The 27,742-nt window shown below is 40.6% G+C and overlaps 1 protein-coding gene across 4 annotated transcripts in view; it reads right to left on the reverse strand.

Moving 5' to 3' along the window:
• pcnx4 (pecanex 4) overlaps positions 1 to 27,439 on the reverse strand; it is a 58,703-nt gene extending 31,264 nt beyond the window's left edge. For 2 of the 4 annotated variants that reach the window (XM_012968068.3, XM_018096168.2), the window contains exons 1-3: positions 27,290 to 27,391; positions 5,772 to 5,951; positions 3,200 to 3,337 (exon numbers count right to left, since the gene is read on the reverse strand). The gene's annotated coding sequence lies outside the window, so the exon portion shown is untranslated. 4 annotated transcript variants of the gene reach the window in all.
• Positions 27,440 to 27,742: the final 303 nt, after the last annotated feature.

Consider the following 27,742-nt stretch of genomic DNA (forward strand, 5'->3'; position numbering starts at 1 on the left):
CTACTAGCCTGGGTTGGCCATATTATAGCCAAATAGGTGTTACACAATAAAAACTATTATTTAGCAAAATAAGATTTTATATTTTGCCTATTTAAGAAACATTTTTTCAGGAAACTTACCTCAGCCTTACTAGTTCTACCTTCGTGCAGCAAGTTATATATTCAAGATGAAATTCCAAATTAACTTACCTGAACAATACGAACATGGTCAGTCTGTAACCAACAGGCTTCCAGAACTTAAATGTTGGGACACTTAGAGTTCCCTTAGTAATTGTAAACAAAATACTTGGCAACCTCAAACAATGACACCTGTCAGCAGTTATACTAATGTACAACTGCTGGGTAAGTCAGACAGGTTTAATTAACTCTATGCTGAATCCAGACTCACATTTTACACCCTGGAGTATTGCAATTTTTCCATAACTTGCTATCCTCACAGCGAATCTGTAAGGGTATCCCTAAACAGGCATTCTGACTCCTACCCACTGGACTGCAACTTGTAAGCACAAGCTGACATGCCTGATTGCCCAGGAATATATTAGACTGAATGATGCCACAGGGTGAACCTAATACAGGTATAGGATCCGTTATACGGAAACCTGTTATCCAGAAAGTTCTGAATTATGGAAAGGTCATCTCCCATAGGCTCCATTTTAAAGAAATGATTCTAATTTTTAGAAAATTATTTCCTTTTTCTCTGTAATAATAAAACAGTACCTTGTACTTGATCCAAACTAAGATATAATAAATCCTTATTTGATGCAATACAATCCTATTGGATTTAATGTTTAAATGATTTTTTAGTAAACTTAAAGCATGGAGATCTAAACTACGGAAAGATCCCTTATCCGGAAGACCCCAGGTCCCGAGCATTCTAGATAACAGATACCATAACTGTAATAGTAGTGGATATGGAGAATGCAGCATAAAATATTTTCATCTTCCAACTTTACTTGCAACACATACAATAACCCCTGTGCCAGCTGTACTTTGACCAAATTGCTCAAAAAGCAGAATGACAGGCAGCAGAGACCAAAAACATGTTTAAATTCAGTATATTCTATTACACATTATAAACAAATATGCAGATCGTAGAGTAAATTAGGCACATGTATTCTGTGCAGTTTTTGTCCCAGTACCAAAAATCTACATGCTATAAAAAGCTGCCAATCTTACTTACTATTGCATTGCTTATTGCAGTACATGCTAGACACTGTCAACTTCAAAAGAGTTGGTTTACATAAGTAAATTAAATGGTACACTGTTAGTAAAGAAATATCAACTGGGTAACCATGCAAAATTTCCTTCCAAAGCAACATGAACCGATAAATTTTATTTGTGCCGATTTTTATAGATCTTCATATAAATCAGCTGATGTGCCATGAGCCTAAGGAGTGGGAACTATATAACTATTAGGTCAACCAGGCTGTTTCTCTGCCTGCAATCCAAGCCATTCCACTCCCATCAACCCCTTGCTGTAAGTGCACTGACAGGCACGGTTTACATGTCTGCACACACCAAAAGTATGCATTTTTACTGGAAAATCTGCTGTGTCTGTGCACACAGGCCAATGCGGTGCCTGTCAGTGCACTTACAGCATTGAGTTGATTGGCCTGGATCAGTCTTTTCTCCACCTGCTTAAACAGTCTGACTATTGGCATTATATGAAAATTCTGTTAGTGTTGCACTGTAAGGTTTTATGCACAGAAGTATAGCAAAATAATAATAATAATGTTAACATTTTAACAGAACAGTAGGAGCATTTAAAGTTTTTGTGTGTTAATTGATCACCTACAAATAAACTACTTTTTAGCAACAAGGAGACATGCAATCCAGTTCAAGGGTGATGGGAGGCCTCTGAAATTTGCCCAAGTTATATAAATTAGGTTTGTTTTCATTTCATTTAAACAAGGTTACAAGGCACGGTTTTATTATTACATAGAAAAAACACATTTGTCAAAAATTAAGAGTTATTTAGGTTAAATTAAGACCCGTCAAGCTTACACTTGGCTGCACAGCAGATTTTACAGAACAAATACAAATATAGAAGCAAGTGATCAAATAGTACAATATAAAAGCCAAAGACTACCCTTTCAGTGAGAACCCGGTTTCCTTTTCCATTCAAAAATACTCACACATAAACTTGCACACAAACTAAAGGACCTACACTTTATAAGGTGCACTGTATACAAGAGCACGGGGCTTACAGTTCGAGGCAAAAATCACATATCGCCAATTTACCTGAAAATTAGCCTTCAGATTAGAATGTTTCTAAACCTGAATGGTCTATAAAAAATAAATGAAATATATGGCCTTCAAACAGTTTCTGAAACGCTTTAAGGGAGAACTAGTAGCTCCCCACTTTTTTCTGCTGATTTACTGCATATGCTCTGCGATGCTGTCAGGTACTGAGCTTATAAACTGACACGCAATATACAGTATATATATATTAGAATATAAATGTCAAAATGTAAATCATTAGTAATTTATTAAAGGAATACTGTCATAGGAAAACATGTTTTTTTCAAAACACATCAATTAATAGAGCTTCTCCAGCAGAATCCTGCACTGATTTTTTTTTACATTTAATTTTAAAATTTCACATGGGGCTAGCCATATTCTTCATTTCCCAGGGTGCCACAGCCATGTGATCTGTGCTCTGATAAACTTCAGTCACACTTTACTGCTGAGCTGCAGGTTGGAGTGATATCACCCCCCTTCCAGCAGCCAATCAGCAGAAAAATGGGAAGGGAGCAAGATAGCAGCTCCCAGTAGATATTGGAATAGCACTCAATAGTAAGAAATCTAAGTCTGACTTGGGACTCCTCCAGTAACATAGAAGTAGGAGAAACAATAGGTTATCTGAAAGCAGTTCTAATGTGTAGCGCTGGCTCCTTCTGTAAGCTCAGACTCAGGCACAATGTACTGAGATGGCTGCCTACACACCAATATTACAACTAAAAAAAAAATTATTTTGTTGGTTCAAGAATAAAATTTTTTAAATGGTAGAGTGAATTAATTGCTATGTAAACAGTGTAAGTTAGAAATTAAACGTACACCATAAATAAGATTCTCAAGAGAGGGCAACTCTGAAACCAGTGCAGTTAGCATCAGAATTTAATGATCAGCCCTGTAGCATCAGCTTATATTACAGGAAAACCTAGAGAGGGAGCGGAGGGCAATAAATCAGTCATACTTACCAGTCTGTGTTAGGTGGCACACCACAGCACAAATCAAAGATGTATCCATGGCCTTCAACAAAACAGTTGTGTCATTTAAGGCTTCAGAATTCAGTGCTAGTTTTCAGGTCCAACACAAGTTAGAGAGGTCACACGGGGCTAATAATGAGACAAAAAAATGTTTCTGTGAAAAATTCTGAGTGAAGTGAATACCTATGCTGGGCAACGATATGAGATAACCTAGTTAATCCTCTCTGTTGTGGGAGAGCCACGGAGATGTGACAAGGAAGCTTGTAGCCAGTGGCCAATAAAACAGCAAGGTAAAACTTGAAAATGGGTAATTCATTAGACAGAAATTTTGCACCCCTTAGTATTCTTACACTTGCATCTGGAGTATTAATAAAATAACCCCCTTAAATTTAAGGTCAACAATAATAATCATCAGGCAACTTGCCATGGTCTTTGATGGTTCCATAACAATTTTACAAGATGGCAGATGGTCTATCCGGTTATCCTTGCCTTCCACTGATTAAAAGGAAACCACAGGCATTTATCTGGGTTCCCTGCCACCCTCATGCTTACTATACAGGGCCAACCTATCATATAAATAGAATTGTGCTATCAACTGGCATGACCAAGTGACAGACTAGCTAGTCTGATTGCAAAGAACTTAAGCAGCAAGGTGCCACATACTGCCTAAAGGTCACCATAAACAGGCAGATGTGTATGGGGACCTTTAGCCATACCACCCAGTCCTTGTCAGTTCTACTTCTAAAGGTGGCCATACACAGGCAGATTTCAGACCGATTTGGCAGCTTATCTGCCTGAGTATGGGAACCCCCGACAGGCTTACCTGACCGCAGGCCCGGATTTGTGGAGAGGCCACAAAGGCCCGGGCCTAGGGCGGCAGAAGTTTAGGGGCGGCATGCCGCCCCAAGAACATTTTTTAATTTTGCTCCCATACGGAGCAGTCGGGACCTCTCCCCACTGCTCCGTATGGGAGTTAAAAAGAGCGTTCGTGCATGCGCACCGGGGGCGCGTTTGCGCATGCGCACTGGGGTGCGCGCATGCGCATGGGGGACTCCCACAGGGGCGGCCTCGGGGCGCACCAAAGAGAAATCCGGCCCTGCCTGACCGATATCTGGCCTAAAATCATCCAGAACTCGATCAGGCAGGTTCAATTCCCCCGTCAGATCAGGGACTGCATTGGCTTCTTGATTCGGTCCTTAGTCTGATGGCCTATATACGCGCCATTTTAATTCAATCGTTTGCCCCATTTTAATTCATTCGTTTGCCCATAGGTGGGCATACACAATGCCAAATGAGCGGATCATCTCCTGACATGCCCACCTACGGGCAAACGACTGAATTAAAATGGCAGGTATTTAGGCCATATAGGTCACTTGGTCATGCCAGTTGATAGCACAATTCTACTTATATGATAGGTTGGCCCTGTACAGTAAGTATGAGGGTGGCAGGGAACCCAGATAAATCCCTGTGGTTTCCTTTTAATCCTACCTTAAGACCCATGGTAGGGGAGATTGCTAGTCCAGAGTACAACTGTGCTCTTCTACACTAACTCAGCTAAACCTTTAAAGATGGCTATACACGGATACACACACACACCAATAATATTGAACTAAATTATCTGTGCATGTATGGTGGTCCACTCATACTGACTTATATCCACATACTGTGGATATTCGGTCAGTTTAGGGATCAGCCAGGTGAAGTTAAGGGGAGCCACAGCCTAAATTAAAGTTAAAAATATGGGGGTGTACCAATTATTTAGAAATCCCACAGTGATTTAAATCAACCTGGGGTACTTTCCTGCAGAATGCTGTGCTGCCATGTTTTTTCCAGGTATACCTAGTAACTACCCAGATTTTAAAGTGCACCTATCACATACACATGGTTTCCTCCACTTCACCAGAGGTGCTGGCTAACAAAGTCCACACTTCAAACGGGGTCCAACAATATTTTTCAAAGAACTGAATCTTATTGATTGCCTCTACCACAGGGAGGAAGCTCCAGGCGCGAGAGGTAATGCTGATAAATATGCATCCACATAACGAGCGAGTATTCTAGCCCACTCACTACACACATCACACATGCACTTAGTGAGTGAATCAGGACACCAAACTCAACAGGGTGTAAAAATACTATTACTTCCCCCAATACGGATTGCGAGCTCAGTTTTTTATGATCAGTTTTTTGTATGTCCTGCTCGGAGATAGGACACATTTTACAACCTCCTCATAACATCATATTTCAAGACTTAATTCAATCCATTCCAAGGTGAGCCCTTCCAGTAAGTGTGCTCCCTAACAAATCACCTCTACACTAACATCTAAAATCTATCCTAGGAAGCTCACTACTTCCACATTGAGAAATCGGGGTCCTGTCTAAACGTGAGCCCCCACTGGTGTGTGCTCCGTTCCCCCACCAAGCCAGGTATACACCTGCTAAGTGTGAGCCCTCTGAGGATGTGTCGCTCCACTCCCAGCCTCAGCGTGTCTGACACAGGCAAGTTTGCACTAGCAGCGTGAGCCCGCCCCTCCCTCCGGGTGCACAGCTCCGCTGCATACTCTACCTGTTCCTAGCGTTGAGCCCCTCTGTGGTGCGCTCCGCATCAGGAGTACCGGCTGGCCTTAGAAAAGGTTTTCTGCGTGTCTATTCAGCGCACTTGCTTCACCACTTCCTGGCGTGTCTCCCTCAACTGCGGGCGCAGGGAAGTGACGTCATCAGACCGCGCGACTTCAATTTGCGCACTCTGAGAGGAAAGCAACGGCAGCAAAGTTAGCTGAACACAGCAATTAGAGAGTGTGGCGAGTATTCATTTCATGGTGTACCTCCAAAAACCTCAGCTGGAATAGCTGCACCTCTCCCCACATTCTCCAGTTCCTTCAAAGTAGATTCAATACGAATCTCCGCATCACATCACTTAAGGTCCAAACCTCGGCCCTAGCGGCCCTCTTTCACAAACAGTGGGCAATTATGCCAAAAGTTAAGACTTTTTTCCCAAGCCCTTCAACGTATCAAACCTCCAATACGGACTCCTACTCCATCCTGGGACCTAAATCTTGTCCTAACCTATTTACAACATAAGCCATTCAAACCACTGGAATCCACGCACCTGAGAGGTCTCACATTAAAGACAGTGTTCTTAATGGCAATAGCATCTGCCAGACGCATATCAGAACTAGCAGTGCTTTCCAGCAAATTCCCATGGCTAAGGTTCCACCAGGATAAGGCAGTACTCCGTACCAACCCATCCTTTGTTCCCAATATAGCATCTACCTTCCATCTAAACCAGGAAATAGTAACCCCAGTCCTCAAAGAAGACGCTAAGGACAAGGCGGATACAACCGCAAGCACATTGGTTCCAGTTAGAGCCCTCAAAGCCTATATCCATAGGACTCAAAGGATAAGGCATCTCTAGAGACTGTCTTCATCACACACACATTCACAAAGTTTTACAAATTTAAAGTGTTCAACTCGGCACCAGCAGACTTTGGCAGGAAAGTGCTACAAACTACAGTGGCACCTACTTAACTCACTGCAAATATCTTCAAATTTCTTTGGTTAAATTCAGTTCTGTTACCCTACCCTTTTTCTTTTTAGTACGGCTTTGGGACATCCCCAGTCATCCTGCACTGGCAGGTAGGGCCGTACGCATAAAAGGAGATTTTCTTACCTGATAAATCCCTTTTGCGTAGGCTTGTACTGTCAGTGCAGCATCCCACCCTTTGTGGCGGTGCCAGTTAATGATGTAACATAGTCAATTAAGAAGTTAAATTGTTAATGCACCAGTGTCTCCAGCACAGACAGTACAACAAAACTGATCATAGAGGGAGACACAGGAAGAGGAGGAGCTTCAATAATTCATTAGAGTTTGTCCTGCCTCCAGAGAGGAGAACTTAACCCCAGTTGTCCTGCACTGAGAGTATGGGCCTACGCAAAAGGGATTTAAATCTCCTTTTAAAGATGGTTGCTTTATACTTCACTGGAATCAGTAGTGTAGTTTATTTTAATTATTAGAAGAATTCATAAGGTTGGGGTTTCAGTGGCATAAGTAGATGTTATTGGGCCTTACAGCAAATTTAGTTTAGGCAGGGTCGGAGTGGGCCGCCGGGACACTAGGAAAAATCAGGGCGGGCCAGACCTGACCCTTGCCAGCGCTCCCATGTCTGACCGTTCTTCCCCTGACACATTAAACTTACAAGCAATCAGGGGAGGATGTCGGGTGGGGGACTCTGTGGGGGGGGGGGGGGGGGGGGAATTAGGGGGGAGGGGTGTGGGGGATGTTGCCAGCAGGGAAACCTAAATTACCTTGAATTTAGGGGTGCAAAACATTGGTAAGTTGACCTATTTTACCAAGATGTTTTAAAATTACTCATTAATTAGGCCCTTACTGGGCTCACACTCCTGGGCCCTCCTGCAAATGCAGGGTCTGCTTTCTCTGTTATTACACCCCCAGAGGTGTCAACCATGGAGTTCTTTTTCTGGGGGCTTGTTGGGCCACTGAGTGGAAGTCAGGGTGAAGACACATGGAGCTACTTAGTAGCAGCTACTTGTCATGGCTACTAATTGCCAGAAAATACCCCGCCATAGACAATACTGAAAATTGCCTCTGCTAAAACACACAGAGACTATTATCAGTAAATGATCAGCATTGCCTATTTTAGTAGCCATGGCAAGTAGCTGCATGTATAGTTCGCGACTGTGGACTTTAAATTGCATCGGGCAAGACTGGGAGAGGATGGAAGGAGTGAACTATAAAAAGAGGCTTCATTGTTAAGGGCCTTAAGGAATTTGGGTGCAGGTGAAGAAATTGGCACAGGGGAATAGCTGATATGGGACTGGATGGGTATGGCAGCAGCATTTAGAAGAGACTGAAGTTACTATTTGCAGGTGTTCCAAAATACCATGTAAGTTGCAGTACACAAAGAAGGGAATAAAAAGAGACTTAAGTGTTTTGGTTGTTTCTAAACTAAGGTAGAAGTGTACAGGTCCTTTTCAAAAAATTAGCATATTGTGATAAAGTTCATTATTTTCTGTAATGTACTGATAAACATTAGACTTTCATATATTTTAGATTCATTACACACAACTGAAGTAGTTCAAGCCTTTTCTTGTTTTAATATTGATGATTTTGGCATACAGCTCATGAAAACCCAAAATTCCTATCTCAAAAAATTAGCATATCATGAAAAGGTTCTCTAAACAATCTATTAACCTAATCATCTGAATCAACTAATTAACTCTAAAAACCTGCAAAAGATTCCCGAGGCTTTTAAAAACTCCCAGCCTGGTTCATTACTCAAAACCGCAATCATGGGTAAGACTGCCGACCTGACTGCTGTCCAGAAGGCCATCATTGACACCCTCAAGCAAGAGGGTAAGACTGGCGACCTGACTGCTGCCCAGAAGGCCATCATTGACACCCTCAAGCAAGAGGGTAAGACACAGAAAGAAATTTCTGAATGAATAGGCTGTTCCCAGAGTGCTGTATCAAGGCACCTCAGTGGGAAGTCTGTGGGAAGGAAAAAGTGTGGCAGAAAACGCTGCACAACGAGAAGAGGTGACCAGGCCCTGAGGAAGATTGTGGAGAAGGACCGATTCCTGACCTTGGGGGACCTGCGGAAGCAGTGGACTGAGTCTGGAGTAGAAACATCCAGAGCCACCGTGTACAGGCGCGTGCAGGAAATGGGCTACAGGTGCCGCATTCCCCAGGTCAAGCCACTTTTGAACCAGAAACAGCGGCAGAAGCGCCTGACCTGGGCTACAGAGAAGCAGCACTGGACTGTTGCTCAGTGGTCCAAAGTATGTCATTTGGAAATCAAGGTGCGAGAGTCTGGAGGAAGACTAGGGAGAGGGAAATGCCAAAATGCCTGAAGTCCAGTGTCAAGTACCCACAGTCAGTGATGGTCTGGGGTGCCATGTCAGCTGCTGGTGTTGGTCCACTGTGTTTTATCAAGGGCAGGGTCAATGCAGCTAGCTATCAGGAGATTTTGGAGCACTTCATGCTTCCATCTGCTGAAAAGCTTTATGGAGATGAAGATTTCATTTTTCAGCACAACCTGGCACCTGCTCACAGTGCCAAAACCACTGGTAAATGGTTTACTGCCCATGGTATTACTGTGCTCAACTGGCCTGCCAACTCTCCTGACCTGAACCCCATAGAGAATCTGTGGGATATTGTGAGGAGAAAGTTGAGAGACACAAGACCCAACACTCTGGATGAGCTTAAAGCCGCTATTGAAGCATCCTAGGCCTCCATAACACCTGAGCAGTACCACAGGCTGATTGCCTCCATGCCACGCCGCACTGAAGCAGTCATTTCTGCAAAAGGATTCCCGACCAAGTATTGAGTGCATAACTGAACATAATTATTTGAAGGTTGACTTTTTTTGTATTAATAACACTTTTCTTTTATTGGGCGGATGAAATATGCTAATTTTTTGAGATAGGAATTTTGGGTTTTCATGAGCTGTATGCCACAATCATCAATATTAAAACAAGAAAAGGCTTGAACTACTTCAGTTGTGTGTAATGAATCTAAAATATATGAAAGTCTAATGTTTATCAGTACATTACAGAAAATAATGAACTTTATCACAATATGCTAATTTTTTTAAAAGGACCTGTATGTAGGCAATATTACATGGATAATTTAGAAAGGATTTGAACATGGAGTCTAAAAGACAAATTGGAGTAAAACATAACTCCTAGGGAGGTTGAGGGGAAGGCGATGTTGACAGAGTAAAACTTGATGTACAAGGGGAGATGATGGCGGAAATATAGAATTCAGTTTTAGGTGCTGTGACATCTAGGCAAAGAGAGTGAAAATGCAATTAGTGAACTGTGAAAGGACAGAAGGAGAGAGGAGCAGACAAACAAATGTTGGTGTTATCAGAATAAAGGTGCTACTGGAATCCTGATGGCTGGATTAGTTTTCCAAGAGGTGTAGTTTGGCAGGGGAATGGCCTAGTCAGTAGAGTATAGAATGTTTTGGAGGAGTGGGTGATGAACTCTGATCAAAACAATAGCCATGCCGGCTTTTTTTTGCCCTCCTCCTGTTCTCCTGATGGTCACTGCCCCTCCCAATTGCAATGAATACTGAGCACCAAGGGTGACAAGGGTGTTTTCATTAAAGTGCATCAGCAATTCCCTTTATTCCCAGTGCAAAGGTGTTTCTGGGAGATTAGTTGCCAGGAGGGGACAACTTGTGTCTACAAAAAAAGTTAAAATCACTTGGTGCAACCCAGTGGGGTGGAGGTATAACCAGATCCAGGCTCACCTTTGCTTTGTAACCTATAACCAGTAGTGGATTTTCTTAGCACTTCTTGAACTGCTGAATGCACTTTACTTGATCTTGCTACAATTTTTTTTGCTGATAAGTTCAAGGTGCCACTTCCACGGAAATTCCAAGGAGACAGGAAGACACTTTACTAAATAACTGCAGGTTACCTTTATCTCTGAAAACCGTTAGTTATCCTTTCCAACAAGTAAGAACTGGAACAATTTGCAGGGTCTGCTGTATTGCAGTCCTTCTTCCTCTGCCCCTCTCCTACCTTTTCTTTTTAAAATAGTGGCACGCAGTGATGCAGCTTCGGAGGTGCAGCATGTGCAGGCCAGGAGGAGGGACTGTTTGCAGTGGGCCCCCTTAGAAGAGCCCTGGGTGACCACGTTACACCACTGGTCTGAGCTTTCAAAAAGAGCCAACGCTACACATTAGAACTGCTTGCTTGCTTGCTTGCTTCACTCCAACTTGCAGCTCAGCAGTAAAGTGTGACTGAAGTTCATCAGAGCACAAGTCACATGGCTGTGGCACCCTGGGAAATGAAGAACATCACTAGCCCCAAGTGAAATTTCAAAATTGAATATAAAAAAAAATGTTTAAATGCAAGATTCTGCTGGAGAAGCTCTATTAACTGATGCACAAGACTTGTTTTCCAGTGACTGTATTACCTTTAATTTCATCTTATGTCCAAGGAATATCAGGACTGGTGGCAATAATGCACCAAAGTTGAGATCACCAAATTCCAATTACCAAAATCTACCCATTGTCAGAATCTGAACACAAGGTTTTATGCAAGTATCTTTCTATAAGATTTATGCAGCCTGCTTCTACTGCAGGAATATTTTTGTTGAGACGGATGGTCTGTTTTGATTATAGGGAACGTATCAAAAAAGGAACAAATATAGGTATCCATTATGCCTTAAGTCTTTGATTGCCTGAGGGGTGTAAAAATATTGTCTAAACTTGATCTTAAATGTGTGGATAATCTAGTGAGGATTCATGAAGGGGATGCATACAAAATAGCTTTTAGAACAAGGTATATTTTTTTTGAATATATATTATGCCTTTTAGACTGCAATGCTTCAGCTTCATTTCAGCATTTCGTTGTGACTTACTTTTGATTATGCACTGGTAAAGGAGAAGGAAAGGCTAATAAAGAGTTAATCTTAAGCTGCAGGCATACCTTCAGCTCTCTCAATAGTGCCCTTAAGTCTCCCCATATTTCGCCTATTTAGATGATCAGAAGCCTCATAGGAATAAAAACCCCGCTGAGCTCTGTAAAGAAAGTTCCCATAATGCCTCACTCCTGCACCGAGACCAAGGCCGGTGTACATGCACAGTTTGTAAGACTATGAGAAAGCTTCCTGCTGATCACACATTCCTAAGGGGGGGAGGGAGTTCTTAGCATTCTTGAAGGAGGGGGGAGCAGGAGAGGAGAGAGCTGTGTGTCTCTGGCACAGGAAAACAAAGAAAACATACCCTTTGTGTTTCTTTTGACTGAGAACTCAGTGCAGGGTTTCTGTGAGTGCTTATGGCTGTATTTACGTAGACCTTTCTGATAAAGCTTATCTATCTTTTACCTTTCCTTCTCCTTTAAAGGTGGCCATACACCTTCAGATCCGCTCACTTGGTGATGCCTCCCAATATCCCCCACCTACGGGTGGGCGATATCAGGCGAATCCAGGCTAATTCGGTTGTTTGGCCCTGATCGAATCAGAACGATGGGTATAGGAGAAGTTGATGCGGTCCCTGATCAGACTACATTTTTAACCTGTCCGATTGATATCTGGGCGATTTCAGGCCAGATATCGGTCAGGCAGGCCCATCATTGGTGCCCCTACACGGGCCGATTAGCTACTAAATCAGTCAAAGGGACCAATATCGGCAGCTAGAATTGGCGCTTAAAGGAAAAAGAAAGGTAAAGTCACTTGGGGGTGCCAAAATGTTAGGCACCCCCAAGTGACTTTAACCGCCTACCTTTTACCCCGGGCTGGTGCCGCTGTCAGGAGAAAACAGCACCAGCCCGGGGTAGCTGCCGGCGCTTCCTCCTTCCGGCTTCGCTGCGCGCGCATGCGCAGTAGAGTGAAAAGCCGAACTTAAACATTTAAGTCGGCTTTTTCGCTCTACTGTGCATGCCCGGCCACCGGCAGTTTAGGAAGTGGAAAGCGGAAGGAGGAAGCGCTGCGCTCCAGGTGCCCCGGGCTGGTGCTATTTTCTCCTAACAGGGGCACCAGCCCGGGGTACAAGGTAAGCGGTTAAAGTCACTTGGGGGTGCTTAACATTTTGGCACCCCCAAGTGACTTTGCCTTTCCTTCCCCTTTAAGGAATAACTCACTTACACCACCGTAATGATGCTCATCGCATTTATTGGAGTGCCTGCGCATTGATGCTTCTGGGTCTTTATTTGGACACCACATAACCTTAACCTATTGCTAGGTGATCTTGGTTCAGTATCTAAGAGCCCAGCTATTCATCAGCCTTTGAGTTTACCCTTTCGAAACAGCCCAGCCTTTTCTTGACTCTGCTGACTGCTACTTTTCTGACCTTTTTTTTTTTTATTGTAAATCTTCTCAATGCCTTGACATGGACTGTCCCACTGCTCTTCTCCCCAGATACCGCAGTTTGTTTTTTTATTGGCTACTCCACATTACACTAGCTTCCGGTCACAACATAAGGCAAGCTCTGTGTCAGAGTGAGGCACTTGTAAATCCCTCTCTATGCTTGATCTAGCACAGTCCTGACACGTGCCATTACACAGTTTGACCCTCTAATTTTGTCTCTTTGTGTCCCTGAAGTTTGACGTGCTTGTTTTAGCCGATCTTACCAATCTATGTATCTATATGTACTGTAACATATTGCACAGTTTCACAAGTCAACAGGAAGGACAGTCATAGGTATGGATGCCTACGGTGCCCTTTGAGTTATGAATTCACAAGAAGATCTGTTATACAAACCTTTTTTTTTTTTTATTGGGGAATTTACAGTCCCTCTTCAAATATGATCCTGTTCTTTACTGGTGGTTGGATCACAATTGAGATTACTAGACTTTTCCCCATGGGAAAATCTATCTATATATATCTATATCTATCCCCTCTACTTGGGCCCTAAGGGGATGGCACCAGGGGTTCATTAATATGAAAGTGAAGTTCACAGGTATTAAAAAAAAAAAAATCAACTTTACATTTACAGAGATTAATAAATAAGACTTGATAATGGTAACTGATTGGTTTGAAATGGTTTCTTGGCGTTCTTACTTACTCTCCAGACCAACAAAGTTAAAAATGTGAAGGAGATGTGGTGTATTTCTATGAGCCTGTTAAAGCAGAAAAAACTACCATTTCAAGCATTAAAATCATGAATCTGTAAAGGAATTTAGACTGGTTAGCACAGTAAGATGTCCTTTTGCCACCTGTTGACTCAACTTGTCTTTACAATGACAGTTAATGGGCCGAGCATTTCATGCTGAAAAGCAAAATCTGTACCTTGTTTCTATAATGGTATAACATGAATATCTGAAGAGTGGAGTGTCATGACAAAAGAAAGATCACTCCTGAAAGTGTATATGAAAGTGCTGCAGATAAAGAGAAATAATTCACAGTTAAGGCTATGGTGTTGTCCTTGAATCTCTGTGAATGGTATGAAAGATAGAAGTATTTAAGGGTACATTAGCCAACCCCCAATGACAGTAATTTTTCTCTTTTATATCTAGTCATGCCTACCTTCTTTAGATTTATATTATACTAGCACAGTCAATTGTATCAGATTTGTCCTCAACCCTTATTGTTGGCAGCCTGGTGTCAACCTCTTTCGATTAAAAGGAAACCTCAAAAATGGAATGTTAAGTGAAATGTGAAACTTTTTTGTATCTATTATATTGCAAACCTATTAGAGTGGTGCAGAAGGTATAATAATGTGTAGTCAGCAATCCAATGATTTTTACAGTTTCTTAAAGAGAGCATTTACACTTTTCCAGGCTTTACAAGACTTTAAGTAGCCTACATTTACAGAAACTAGAATAGTCTGATATATTTTTGAGATAAAATAAAATGGTTCATTTCCCCCAAATATCAGGGCCATAGTTTTTAAGATTACATGGTTTAAAATCTGTGTTACACCTATTCACATTCAGGGTTCATGTTGGGCACCAAATGTTTCACAGTTTGTAGCAGCTTCTTTGCATCACTGGGGCCTTTACCCCAAACCTGGTTGATGGGTAGTATTTCCTTAAATTTCTTTTTTACCCATTGTCAAGTGCAAGAAAATGCAGTATGTTGCATCCAAAAAATACAATGAAACGTAAATGCAACAAAACACAACTCTGAATTTTTAGTACTCTCAAATGCATAAAAAACATCTATGTGTTTGAGCCCTTAGGCTACTGCCACATGGGCATTTTTTCAGCCTGTATATAAGCACAGGCAAAGAATCTGTCCCTCCTCTCTGATATGCTTTATGGTGTGTCTGCACCCAGAGACAATATGTTAGGTGCAGACAAAGTGGATTTTGGCACTAAAGAGTGTAGGTATGCATTTTCACTACAAAATCCCCTCCATGTGTCAGTACACAGGCCAACAGTGTCTCCAGGTACAGACAACCCATAAAGCAGATCATAGAGGAGAGGCAGAGTGGGAAAAAGCCCCTGTACTTACATGTAGACTAAGAAAACACCCCATGTGACAGTAGCCCAAGTGCTTGTAGACATGGGTATTTTTTTGTGATTTGAGATGCAGGTTTGAGAGCATCTAAAATGTTATGTTTTATCCCATTTGCATTTAATTTTTTGAGACACAACATACTGCATTTTCTTGCACTTGACATGTTCAAAAGCCATAACTCATAAAAACATTAAAAAAAATGGAAATAAATGCAATTGATAGAGAAAAACAGAAAAAACCATCAGTGCTATTATATGTTCTAATGGCCCTTATAATTCCTCACGTAAGTGGTCAATGTAAATTTAGGAGTGCTGTGTGAAGCTTGATTTGATGTTTTATTCTACTTAGCACTTTTAATTATGAAGTTGCTTTTGTTTGCTCTGATTAAAGTGGCAAAGCTCCCTAGTAATTGAGCACTGGATATTCTAATAATTTGTTTGGGGCATTGTTTTATGTAATCAAACACAGAAGGGTTATTGTAAGTTTCCAAATTGTTAACTGGTTGTTAAGTAACCAAAAATTGTTGTGTATTGCCAGTTTAACAGTGTTGCAGTTGGAGACATGATGTAGATTAAAGACCATTGAGAACCAGTGCTATCATTTCAAATTGCAGAAGTCTATTTATAAAAAAAAAAAAAAAAAAAAAAAGCTCCACATTTTAAATACTCTATTAAAAAAAAAAAAAATTACAAGTTAGTATGTAGGAAATTAATAACAGAAGCATCTAACATCTACCATCATTTTATATTTTGCAGCACTAAAGGGAGTATGGTATTTACGGAGAAGCCTGTATAAGAACACTGAGTTGAGTGGAGCTGGAAGGTCGTTTCTGAAGTAGCAAAGCCTAATGGTATATTTCATTGTATTGTTATAGAAGTTTTTATATGTAATTGTTATCTGCTCCATGTTTTCTGGTCTTGTCCAATAATTCAGAGATTTTGAATCTCAGTCTGGATCCGAGTACTGGCATTTTGAAGGTATCCAGATCTTGCACTTACAGTCTAAAAGAGTATGACCTCTTTCAGGCAAGCAGAAAAATGGTTTACCACTTACATACTAGAAGGATTTACTTTGCAAACACCCAGTGGGAAATACAAAAAAATAGAAAAAAAAACTAACAAAATTAATCAGGAATCTTGTGTTATTACTTGCAGGCTTTTTAGGGTCAGTTAGATGGAGAGTAAAGGCTTGTAAAGGTTCCTAAAGCATTAATGGCCAAATGATTTGCTAGAAGTCCTTGATTAAATACCAAGCAGTCAGAAAGAACCAAAACCCTTGAAGGTGATTTTAAAGATGAGGTAGTAGCTGGGCAGCACAAACAGCAATCAGAGACAATTAGGAGAACTGGAGTGAGTGGTTTATTCTTTTGCTGCATGAAAATTGCTCTTCACAGTTCAAGATTGTTACATTTAAAATAAGGCTGCCCAAGTCATACAGAAGTCCAGCTCTAATCAGAAGATATTGCTAGGAAATCTTCCTATTATGGCTGAAGTAGAAGGTTTGATTGTCTATGCTGATGAGACCTGAGGTTTTTTTTAGTGGTGATTTTGACTTAAAGACCCATAATAATGTTCCTACGGTCTATAAAAAAAAATGCCTGCCGCACATCTGAAAAGTATCCAGAGGATTAGAATAAGTCTTGAAATGATTTGTTTTCTGCTTCTGCTGATTTCACATGCTTTTGTGCTTGTTTTTAATGTACTGCTGATGTCACTATCATGGAACAATAACTGCGCAAAAAAGAATTATATGTAAAGTGATAATAGTTACTAACATTGTTACATTAATTGCATTTAATAGGGTACATGTTGTTAATGCACTTTCAGAGCAAGGCATTGGGGAGTAAATGCAACTTGAAATGCATACTTTTGTATTTAGCAACAGATGGAGCTTTTTAAAAACTTACCGTACAAGAAAATCAATAAAAGTTAAAATTATGATGAAACTGTAAGAATGTAAAAAGGCAGCAAGATCAGGAATGAGAATGTACAGACTGGTAAGTTGGTTAGTGAAATAAGTGAAACATGAAATACCTTTCACTGATAGAGAACAGACATCAGTGACAAAGTTTTGCAGTTAAATTGGGCATTAGAATACAAGAGGCAAAATATAAAAAAGCCGATTGTACATTGTATTTTTTGTAGGGCAGTTTGGCCAATTTTGCATATACTGCCCAATAGTGCTGGGCGGTATACCGGTAAAAACCGAACACCGTTTTTTTTAAAAAAAACTATATAAATTTTTTACATACCCCCATACCGGTGTGCGCGCTTCCTGGCAATTTTTCCAAATACTTCCGGGTGCGCACGCGACGTCAGCGCCATCGCTAGGACGCATCATTCAGAGTCGGATACCAATGTGAGCTGTCGGGGGTGCCTGCGGCTGCCTGGCCAGTAATTATATTTTATGTGAAGGGGATGGGGGGGTGTTTGGGGTGGTGCGGATGGGGGGGTGTTTGGGGTGGCGGGGGGGGGTGTTTGGGGTGGTCACCTAATCATGCATGGGGAAAAAAAAAAAATACCGTGATACCGATATAAATTTTGAAAAATACCGTGATATAAATTTTTGGTCATACCGCCCAGCACTACTGCCCAATTATCTAGGCACACATGGCAAATCGGGGGACTGGCTGATCTAGTATTATCTGTTGTGCTGTATCCGCCCATTAAGCCCGCAGGCAAATCCGTCAGAGTACCATATGGTTAGGTCTATGTATGCCCCCCTTTATTCCAGAAAGCGCTAAATCATAGGAAGGCTATCTCCCATAGAGTCCATTTTATCAAATAATTCTAATTTTCTCCTTTTTCTCTATAATAAAGAAACAGTACCTTGTACTTGATACTAAGTAAGCTGCATGAATCCATATTCATGTTTAAATGAGCAGACTTAAGGTGGCCATACACAGGCCGATTGTAGCTGCCAATATCTGTCCCTTAGACCGATTCGGTAGCTTATCGGCCCACGTAGAGGGCAGGAATGACGGGCATTCCAGACCAAAATCTGGCCTGAAATTGGGTAGATATTGATTGGGCAGGTTAAAAAATTTAGTCGGATCGGGAACCGCATCGGCTCATTGATGCGGTCCCAAAACAGACTGCGACCATTGCCTCTGTTATAATTCGATAGTTTGGCCCCAGGGCCAATCAAATTAGCCTACATTTGCCCAATATCGCACCACGTAGGTGGGGATCCAAATTACAGAAAGATCCCTTATCTGGAAAACCACAGATCCCAGGCTTTCCAGATCAGAGATAATATATCTGTTTTGTATTCTCATATTGTAAACGGAGCCCTGTATCACACAGTACTTGTATGTTTGATGTACACACCTTTAGATTGTACAGCACTGTGGAATATGCTGGCCCTTTATAAATACGTGATAATATTTTTCAAGTGTTATTTGATGCACACATTTTGCAACAAGATTTGCAAATTCTGGGAGTAGTGGCATTACAAAATCAGTTATTCAAAAGCATTTTTCCATAGTGCAAATTTCTGGCATATTAGACAAGAACAATGCACCTTGTTTCTAAAATACGCATAGAATATTAATCATGATAGCTGCAGTCAAGGTACCTGGCATACTGGCAAGTCCTATAAATACTCTGCCTGATTGTTATGCCTTATGGCAGGGACCCCAACCTTTCTTACTTGTGAGCCGTAGTCAAATGTAAAAAAGACTTGGAGAGCAACACAAGCATCTACTAGCTTACAGGAGGCTTTATTTGGTAGTAAATCTTGTTTTTATTCAACCAAAACTTGCCACCAAGTCAGGAATTCAAAAAATAAACTACCTGGTTTGAGGGCACTGGGAGCAACATCTAAGGGTTGGTGAGCAACATGTTGTCCCCGAGCCACTGGTTGGGGGATCACTGCCTTATGGGGCAAAGCTGCACCACCAGTCAAGAAAATATGTTTTATTACTGCTTTTCACATCCAGTATGTAAGTATTAAGCATTCATTGAACCTTGCAGAGCTTTCTTAGAAGCACACTATCCAACAACCAATAAAAGCATACCGAAAGGTGGGACATCTGTTGTACTATCTGTAGTAAGATAATCTGTGCAGTAACAAAAACACATCCAGAAGGGTGAAATTAAACATGGATAGGCATTTCTGTATATAATATCTATAGGTTTATAATGAACAACATAATTTTCTAAGAAGACAGTATTCACTGAGGGAAGAGAATTGTCAAGGTCAGAAAATGGGGACAATAAATAAGACAGCATTAAGAAAAAGGGCATTGGGAGATAGATCAAGGTCACTAGGAAAATATGTTTGTGAAGATTATCATTCGTCCAGGTCATGGTATATCTGTAGTAATCAACTGGACTTGCTGTGTTTTTTCAAGAAGAATAAATTGAGAAAGCCAGTTGGATGACTGGTAAGACGTCTTCAAGAAAAAAAAAACAAAAAACACAGCAAGTCCAGTTATTACTACAGACTTATTACTACAGATGTCACTAGGAAAAGACAGTTCCTGAGACCTACTTTTTAGGTGGAGTATAGCAAATGTAACAGCCAACATGCCAGGAAATAGTCAGCAAAAGAAAATAAAAACGCTAGTATTTTGTCCTTGTTCATAGCAATACACATTTATAAAGCAAAATCAAATAGCAGACAGTATAATATGGCAAAGCATTGGAAGGAAGGTATTGATTTCCCTACATGCCGTTATATAAAAACTGGTCATTCACCTCCAGTATTGCTTGTTGTAATGGAGTGGTATCACCATCATCATTAAGTGTTTAGAACACAAACAACTGAAAGAATTCACTTAAATATTTAAACATAAATACTTTAGAATATAATGATATATGCTATATAGAAGAGAAAATAAAATAAAAAAAAAAAAAGAGATTAAGTTGCCGGATGTGGGGATTTCCTATACTCAAACATACCACATCAAAAAAGGTTCACAAGCCAGTGATAATTTCATATATACATAGCTATTACACCAGCACTTTACCCTTATTCGCCTGTGTATCCTTTCACTCTGAACACAAGTATTTTCTTTCATTTGATTGTTTTTTGTATTTAATCTCTTTTCTGTAGCCGAGAATGTGTACAAATGATCATTCTATTTTTACTATACAGATCAAGGCACATTAAGAGAACATCTTATGTATGAGATGCGATGGGTTATAACTGAAATATGCCACAAAAAGAACATAAAAACGTCTGACAATATTACAGCACTCTCATCATTATTATTACACAGTAAATATTTGGGATCTGGAAGCCTGATATCCAAAAAGTTCAAAATTACAGGAAGGCCATCTCCCAGAGCCAGTTTTAAGCAAATAATTGGAAAAAGTTTAAATTTTTTGCTTTTTCTCTGTAAAAATAAAACAGTGCCTTGTATTTGATTATAGCTAAACTGAATGAATTCATATTGGTGGCAATATAATCCTACTGGGATTAATTCATCCTTTAAGGATTTTTATTAGCCTTTGGAAAACCCCAGGTCACAAGAATTGTGAATAATAGATCCCGTATGCCATACACATGATTTATAGGCCTCAGTTCCTGTGGATAAAAAACACTGGCAAAGTCAAAGAAAAATGATGTTGCTTCTGTTTGTTACCATGTAGGTGAGCAGACACCCAGTAAAGCTGTGAGCAACATGGTGACGGTCCAAACAAGTAACAGAGCTTATTAGGTTTTATTTTACATTATATGAAAGGTTTATTTAGGAGGATACATTGATATAGTGCCCATTTGTGTCCAGCAGATGGACATTTTTCTGTTTCTTTTTCCTGGAACAAAATGCATATAGAAACAGTTTACTATTGTTTGATTAATTTGGGGGAATGTCTTTCCTGTATTTACCATGTTAATAGCTCAGAGAGATACTCGTTTGCATTATAAATAAGATTATGAAATCTGCAGCTTTTACCACCCATTTCTCTGCACAATCCAATCTCTTTAGCTACAAATCTTGCTATTCTTGTTTCCTTTAACATGGTTATAAAACCTCAGCTTGCTTTTCCCTGTTGTCTGCCAGTTAGCCATACATGTCTGGGTTTGAGACATTGTTTAAATTGTGTTTCCTTTAAAAAGCTCTGCAGTATTTGACTTTGTCTATTGTGTGTGGTTTCACCCAGTGCTCTGTTCTCTGCATTTCCCAGTGCATTCTAGCCCTATTTATTCCTATTCTTTTTGTATACACTTCATCCTCGGGAAGCCTAAATTGACTTCTCGCTATTCTGTTTCTCTAACTAAAAATGCGCCATCAGGCTTGATTGAACTCTTTTGAAAACCACTTCCTAAACTGAAAAGACCATACAAATTAGGCGACCAGTGTTTGCAAATAATGTTTTTTCCCCAGTCAAATTGAAGGGAAAGCAATTGAAAACATACATTGGTTATTGATATGTGTTTATTTGGAAGACATTTCCTATTTTAACACCTTTTATAACATGTTTTCAGCAAAGTATTGATGAATGATTCTTGCTTCTAAATGATGTTTTTCTTACAATGAGTGACAACTAAAGTTAAAAATTGTGACCCTTTTGCCACAATGTGTTATACTGTTTTCATACAGTTTTAAGTTGTAGAACAGGATAATGAAAGGCACCTCACTATAAGCTACACAAAGGCACAGCTGTAATTCTATGGAAAGCTTCTTAAACAACTAAATGGTAATTTCGGTGTCATACACTTGTTTTTATTCACCTATTTCAAGTCACACATTCAGCAATCATGCAGACACATTTCATAATGTATAGATTATAATAAGCGAAGGGCATATGCGGTATCATCACAACCCCTGACAATGGTAACGTACCACAGCCTAGGAAAAACAATAAGCAACACTGACATATACATAAAGATGGGCATTATAATGAGAATGAATGAGATGTTTAAGGTAAAATACAGGCTAAAAAAAAAAAAAAAAAAAAAAAAAAAGAATATACCTATATTAGATACTAGAGTTTCTGCATCAGAGAGGTTTACTAGCACTATAACAATAATGATCCAGGCCTTTAAAGTGGTCCACAGCAGCTGACCATCTTCTGATTTTCTTAGGCCTTTTGAGTGTCAGTAACATTCTCAGTCTCCTCTGGGCTGCTGTTGAGAAGCTAAGCTTAGGGTTAGTTAGAACGCTCTAGAGTTAGGGGTAGTTATAGAACTCTAATAGAAAGTCTGCCACATACCCTAATGCTACTGGGCCTTTTCACACATTTTTAACATTAGTGTATGTGGGGTGAGGAATAGATTCTCCCATCTGGTGGTTATCAAGTGACTACCTTGGTCTTGGTATGTGAAATTTTCCTGTCCTTCATACCCAGGTCCCGCTTTGATTTGTATATACTATATACCATTGGCCTTCCAGTGATGTGGACGAACAAGTAACATCTGCACATCTGGTGGACAGGTCAAGTGCATGTGTGTGCGCGCGCAAATAAGCTTCTCAATTATGCCCTGTTGGAAGTCAACAATTTCCCTTGGGCTACTATAAAAACAAACAAAAAAAAACCTTCCAAAATAAAATAAACAGGACCATATAAGATCTGCCATGATCCATGGAGTCACACCCAATTACTCCCCAATATACCTGCAATGCTGCCTGTATTCTGGTAAACCTCATCCCCTTTGTGGTCCATGATTAAGATCTGTCTAACCTATATAGGCACATTTTGAAGGTGTGAACATAGGAAGCGAAGCAAAAGCTTCTACTCAGAGCCAAAAACCGAGAGAGCCGACAAGTGCCTTAATGTGCAGTGTGATTAGTGCAGGGCTTAAGCCATGGCTGCCATCAGAAATCACGGGGCCCCATACAACAAAATTATCAGGGCCCTCCCTGATACAATATCAGGCAAGGTCAAACACTGAGAATTCAAACAGTAATTGAGTCACAGTTTTGAAAGGTTTCCAGCAAGTGTGAATGCTGTGGTACAACATTCCCAGGGAACAGAAGTTTCTAGAAAGCTTTCTTACAAAACGTTATTGTTCCAAGGGAGTAATGATGTAATTGTATCATAAGGATCAGTGATACAGTATAAAAGAGCTGTGATACACTTAGGGGGCAGATTTATTATGCTGTACAAAAAATGGTGACAAAAGTTGGCACACGTCACCAGGATTCGCCGCGTAAAGAAAAAAAAAAAAGAAAAAAAAGCATAAAATGAGCATAATTTTTACATGTTTTTTATTCCGCCGGAACTTATGTTAAATAATGACGTAAAATCTGGTTTTCAGACAGCAAACTTCTACATTTTTTTGGCAAATTTCATCCAGATATCCAGGCAGATTTTAAAAATGCTGTTGGAGAACTTTACGATGAAGTCAAACAGCTTGGCAGTCGCAGAGATCACATAGAAAACAAGATGGCATAGCTAGTAAGCTTACATAAACTCAGACGCAAATAGCACACTTGAAAACGAAGTGCAGCATCTAACAAATAAGCTGGAAGATAGAGAGGACAGGAACAGGAGGGACAACATCAGGCTGAGGGGCATTTCAGAACAAGTGAAAACAGAGGACCTTATACATGAAGAGGAGAGCATCACCATGCAAATTTACTGCTTTATAAATACTTTTATATCAGACCACTGCACACAGCGTGCTCTCATCTTCATTTATAATGTGCTAAAAGGCTGAGCAGGAGCCATTGGGGATTGATGCATTGAGCTTGGGAACAGTAAAGCTGTGCAGTTGAATACCTATACTCTGAAAAGAAAGCAAGAAATGCTGTAGAACATACTAACAAATGAAAAAACTGACCTACTACTAATTGACAGGGCACAAGACTCCACTTTTTTCATTTTAAAGAACAGCTAATAGCTGCATTCCCTAATGCACAATCACTTCCAAGCAAATATATGTCTCTCCAATGCTTTCCAGACCCCTCTGCGTACACAATATTAAAAAAAAAAAAAATGAATTTGTCCCTATAACCTCAGATTTTAGAGAAGCAAATATATCCTATAGATGGCTTTCCCCGTCAGACTAAATGTGTTCTATTCAATTCTCATTTTGGATACACCATAAATTGTGGACACACCCCAAACATGGAATGCAACTACTTAAACAATGGCAACTCTGGCCACTACAAAACATGCCCCAAAAAAAGCCAAATACCCAAGCTCCACGCAAAAGCACAAAGAGAATGACAAAAACAGTGGAAATTTTTGATACCACCTGAACCATAAGTCATTAATTTAATTAATCTTGGCAACAGCGGGTGACAAACGTCCCTTGTTTCCTCTTCATCAGCCAACATGTGAATCACCACTGAGGAGAAATATATGGTGGGGCTACTTTCCGGAGTAGACTGCAGTTTCCTTGCAAGACGACTTTGGGTAACTTTACACCCCATATGCTTCCCCAACAGCATTTTGCATGTTGGCTGATGGAGAGGAAACAAGGGCTGTTTTGTCATCCGCTGTAGCCAAGATTAATAGAGAGTGACAAACACCCTATTTGTTCTAAGGAGCAGTAATCTCATTTTAAAATGTACCCCATATAGCTGATACATTGTAATAGTGTTCCCAAGAAGCCACGGTTCAGGTTGCTATTTTATACGGTTGTTTTTATGCCAAGAGATGATAAAACACTAAGGGGGAGATTTAGCAAAGTTCAAGTTGATTTTTTTCACTTTTTACTTGCGTTAAAAAAATAAATTAAATAAACTTGAGTTATGGCTCAGAAACTTAAATGTCTAAACTCAAATGTAGAACTTCAACATCTAAAAGCTTATGAGTTTCTATTGAAGTCAATCTAGTGCAGTCCAATTAAGGGTATAAGTGGCTGCATATTTTACAGGTGCATGACCTTACATTTATCCACATTAAATCTCATCTGCCACTTAGCTGCCCAGACTGCCAGTTTGTCAAGATCCTGCTGTTCTTCCTGTTAAGGAAGAAGAATAGGTTTCTAGCTCAGGTAAAAATTTAAAGGAACAGTAACACCAAAGAATAAACATGTACCAAAGTAATTAAAATATAATGTACTGTGGCCCTGCACTTGTAAAAGTTGTGTCTTTACTTTTATAAATACTGCTATAGTTTCTATAAATATGCTGCTGTTAAGCCATGGAGACAGCTATTCTAGCTGCAAAAAAGAAAAAGCACTGGCTACAGAGCTCAGGTTGGCTGTTTACCAGCACTGGTAAATATAGGAATCAAGGATACATTTTTGTTGTGGAATTATTTAAGAAAGTGGTTGTGCTTAATAAATACAACTGACCATGAGGGACTGAAATGGGAAGCTTGATTTTTCTCAATTACATATGTGGGAATCAGAAATCCCCTCAGATAAAATGATAGAAGAATGCTCTAAAGAACTGAGAGTGGTAACACAGGGCCATCATCAGAAATCACGGGGCCCCTCACAACAAAATTATCTGGGCCCCCTCCTACTCCTATGCCCCGTGTGTGCTGACATCACGCGTACGCACATGGCACAACCAATAAAATTACTGGCTGACCACCTATGAACCAAGGGCCTGTAACTCTTTAAAGGGTCCGGGACAACTGTCCCCCCTATGCCCCCCTGATGGCGGCCCTGGCTTAAGCATAATAATGCCAGCTAGGCGGGGTTCGTAGTTTATCACTGCAGACAAGCCACCCTCTAGAGTTCCAATACTGTGTGTTTAATGAAGGCCTGCGTCTAAAAATAGATTGTAATAAAATGACCAATCTTTCCTTTCTGCCAACGTACTTGTTGTTGAAATACTATCTATACATAAATGGATCTTTTAGGAGTCATCTCAAAGTATTCCTCTGGTACTCGGAATAAATATGCAGTGAAGGGTGCATTAAAGGGTAAAGCTAATCCACTGGTCCTGGTGGGAGGCAGGATTGAGTGGACAAAGCTCTTTAACATGAACCTTAATATTTAACCCTGTATTCTTTGAGGAACCCAGTGACTTATGCAGATTTCTGCGTAGTGGACGTCACATGTTACTTGAGCAGTAACTTGAGCAGTTTTTTTGCAAAATTTACTATTAATGTCTAATTCTTTTCAGGTAAATAGAACAATTTAAAAACATAGAACAGTTTAAAACAAATAAATGCAGACAAGGACACTAATAAGGGGTTGCTGCAAACATACATTTGGCCATAAAATCACTTTATGGGGATAGAGGAGATAGAGATTAGGACATGATGGGAGTTTGGGGGAATGGCAGGACTGGCCTGTGGAGCATTGAAGACAGCGGTATAGATTGATACAGGGACTGGGATGACTGAAGAAAAGGGCAATTAGATTTGTAGTTTAGTCTGGGGTTTGCTGCAAAACTTTGCTAAGAACCGAGATTCGAACAGCAAGAATGGGGACAAAGCTAGGGATCCATGTGACGGACAAAGGGATGAATAAGAACAGAGATAAGTAGTTAAAGGCAGTGGATTTAGGAAATAAATCAGGTGGCCATGGGTGCAGGGAGAGAAAGAAGAGGACTAAAGGCACAAGTAGCTGAAAGTATTGGATGTAGACAGGTGCAGTAGCCAATGTAGGCTGCAGGCATATCGAACAAATGTGTCTGAATTAATTGATGTGGAGCAGAAAGTGCTGGGTACAATCTGTATTCACAAACTCCTAATCCACCTCCTTGTACCCAGCACCTTCTGCAGGGACATAAAGCAGGTTGCATTAGATATAGGAAGGAAAGCAGGTAAAGGAAAAATTTTGCAAAAATCACAGTTTTGCCTCTTTATTGTCCTTTGTGTATATTATACCTATTATACCACCATTTTCTGTCAAACTGCATAATGTGATTGCACAGAGTGATTTTATAAAATACATCCAGTGCATTTACTGTGACACAGAAACACATGTACCTTGAAGCGTACACTTGTCCATAATAACAACCCATCCATTACTGTATGAAATGCATGAGAGACATCCAGTGGTGATTGCTTGAACTTTAAGCTACACTTTTTAAAAGGAAAAATCAGGAGCCAGAGAGCAGAGGTTTGCGCAGGGCCATCATCAGAAATCACAGGACCCCTCACAACAACATTTGCTGGGCCCCCTTTCTCCTCCTTTTTCATTGGTGCCAGGGCAGGGTCCCCCTAAAACACTGGTGGTCCTCCCCTAGTGGCCCCATACTATGCAGCATCCTCCAACTCCCCCCAGCTTCCTCGCCAATATCCTCCAGCTCTCCCCAACAATCTCCGCCCAGCATGCTCCCCAACATACTTCAGCTCCCCCACCAGCGTCCACCACCCCTCCCGCTCGCCTGCTGCGTCCTACTGTTTCCACCGGCTGCTTCGTCCGCCTGCGTCCTCCGTTTCGCCGCTGCAGCTACTCTTTTATTAGGTTGCGCCCCATACGTGCTTACGTCACGCGTACGCACGGGGCGCAACCAATAGAATTACCGGCTGACCACCAATGAACCAAGGGCCTGTAACTCTTTAAAGGGGGCCCGTGCTTAAAACCAATCGCCCGGGCCGTGCAGATCCACTGCTTATTATAGCTTCCCTGTACATCTAAATCCTGGTTTTAGAGCAGAAGTGGTATTACCCCTTGCTCGTTAGTTCAATGAACATGACTTGAGCTACATGTGGGTCACACTACTGATTTCTGCTTCCAAATGTAGAATTCTGTACATATATTGAGCAGATGGATTGGCCCGCTGTGGTACACGCCCCT

Source organism: Xenopus tropicalis, chromosome 8, assembly GCF_000004195.4.
Source record: "Xenopus tropicalis strain Nigerian chromosome 8, UCB_Xtro_10.0, whole genome shotgun sequence".
Lineage (NCBI taxonomy): Eukaryota > Metazoa > Chordata > Amphibia > Anura > Pipidae > Xenopus > Xenopus tropicalis.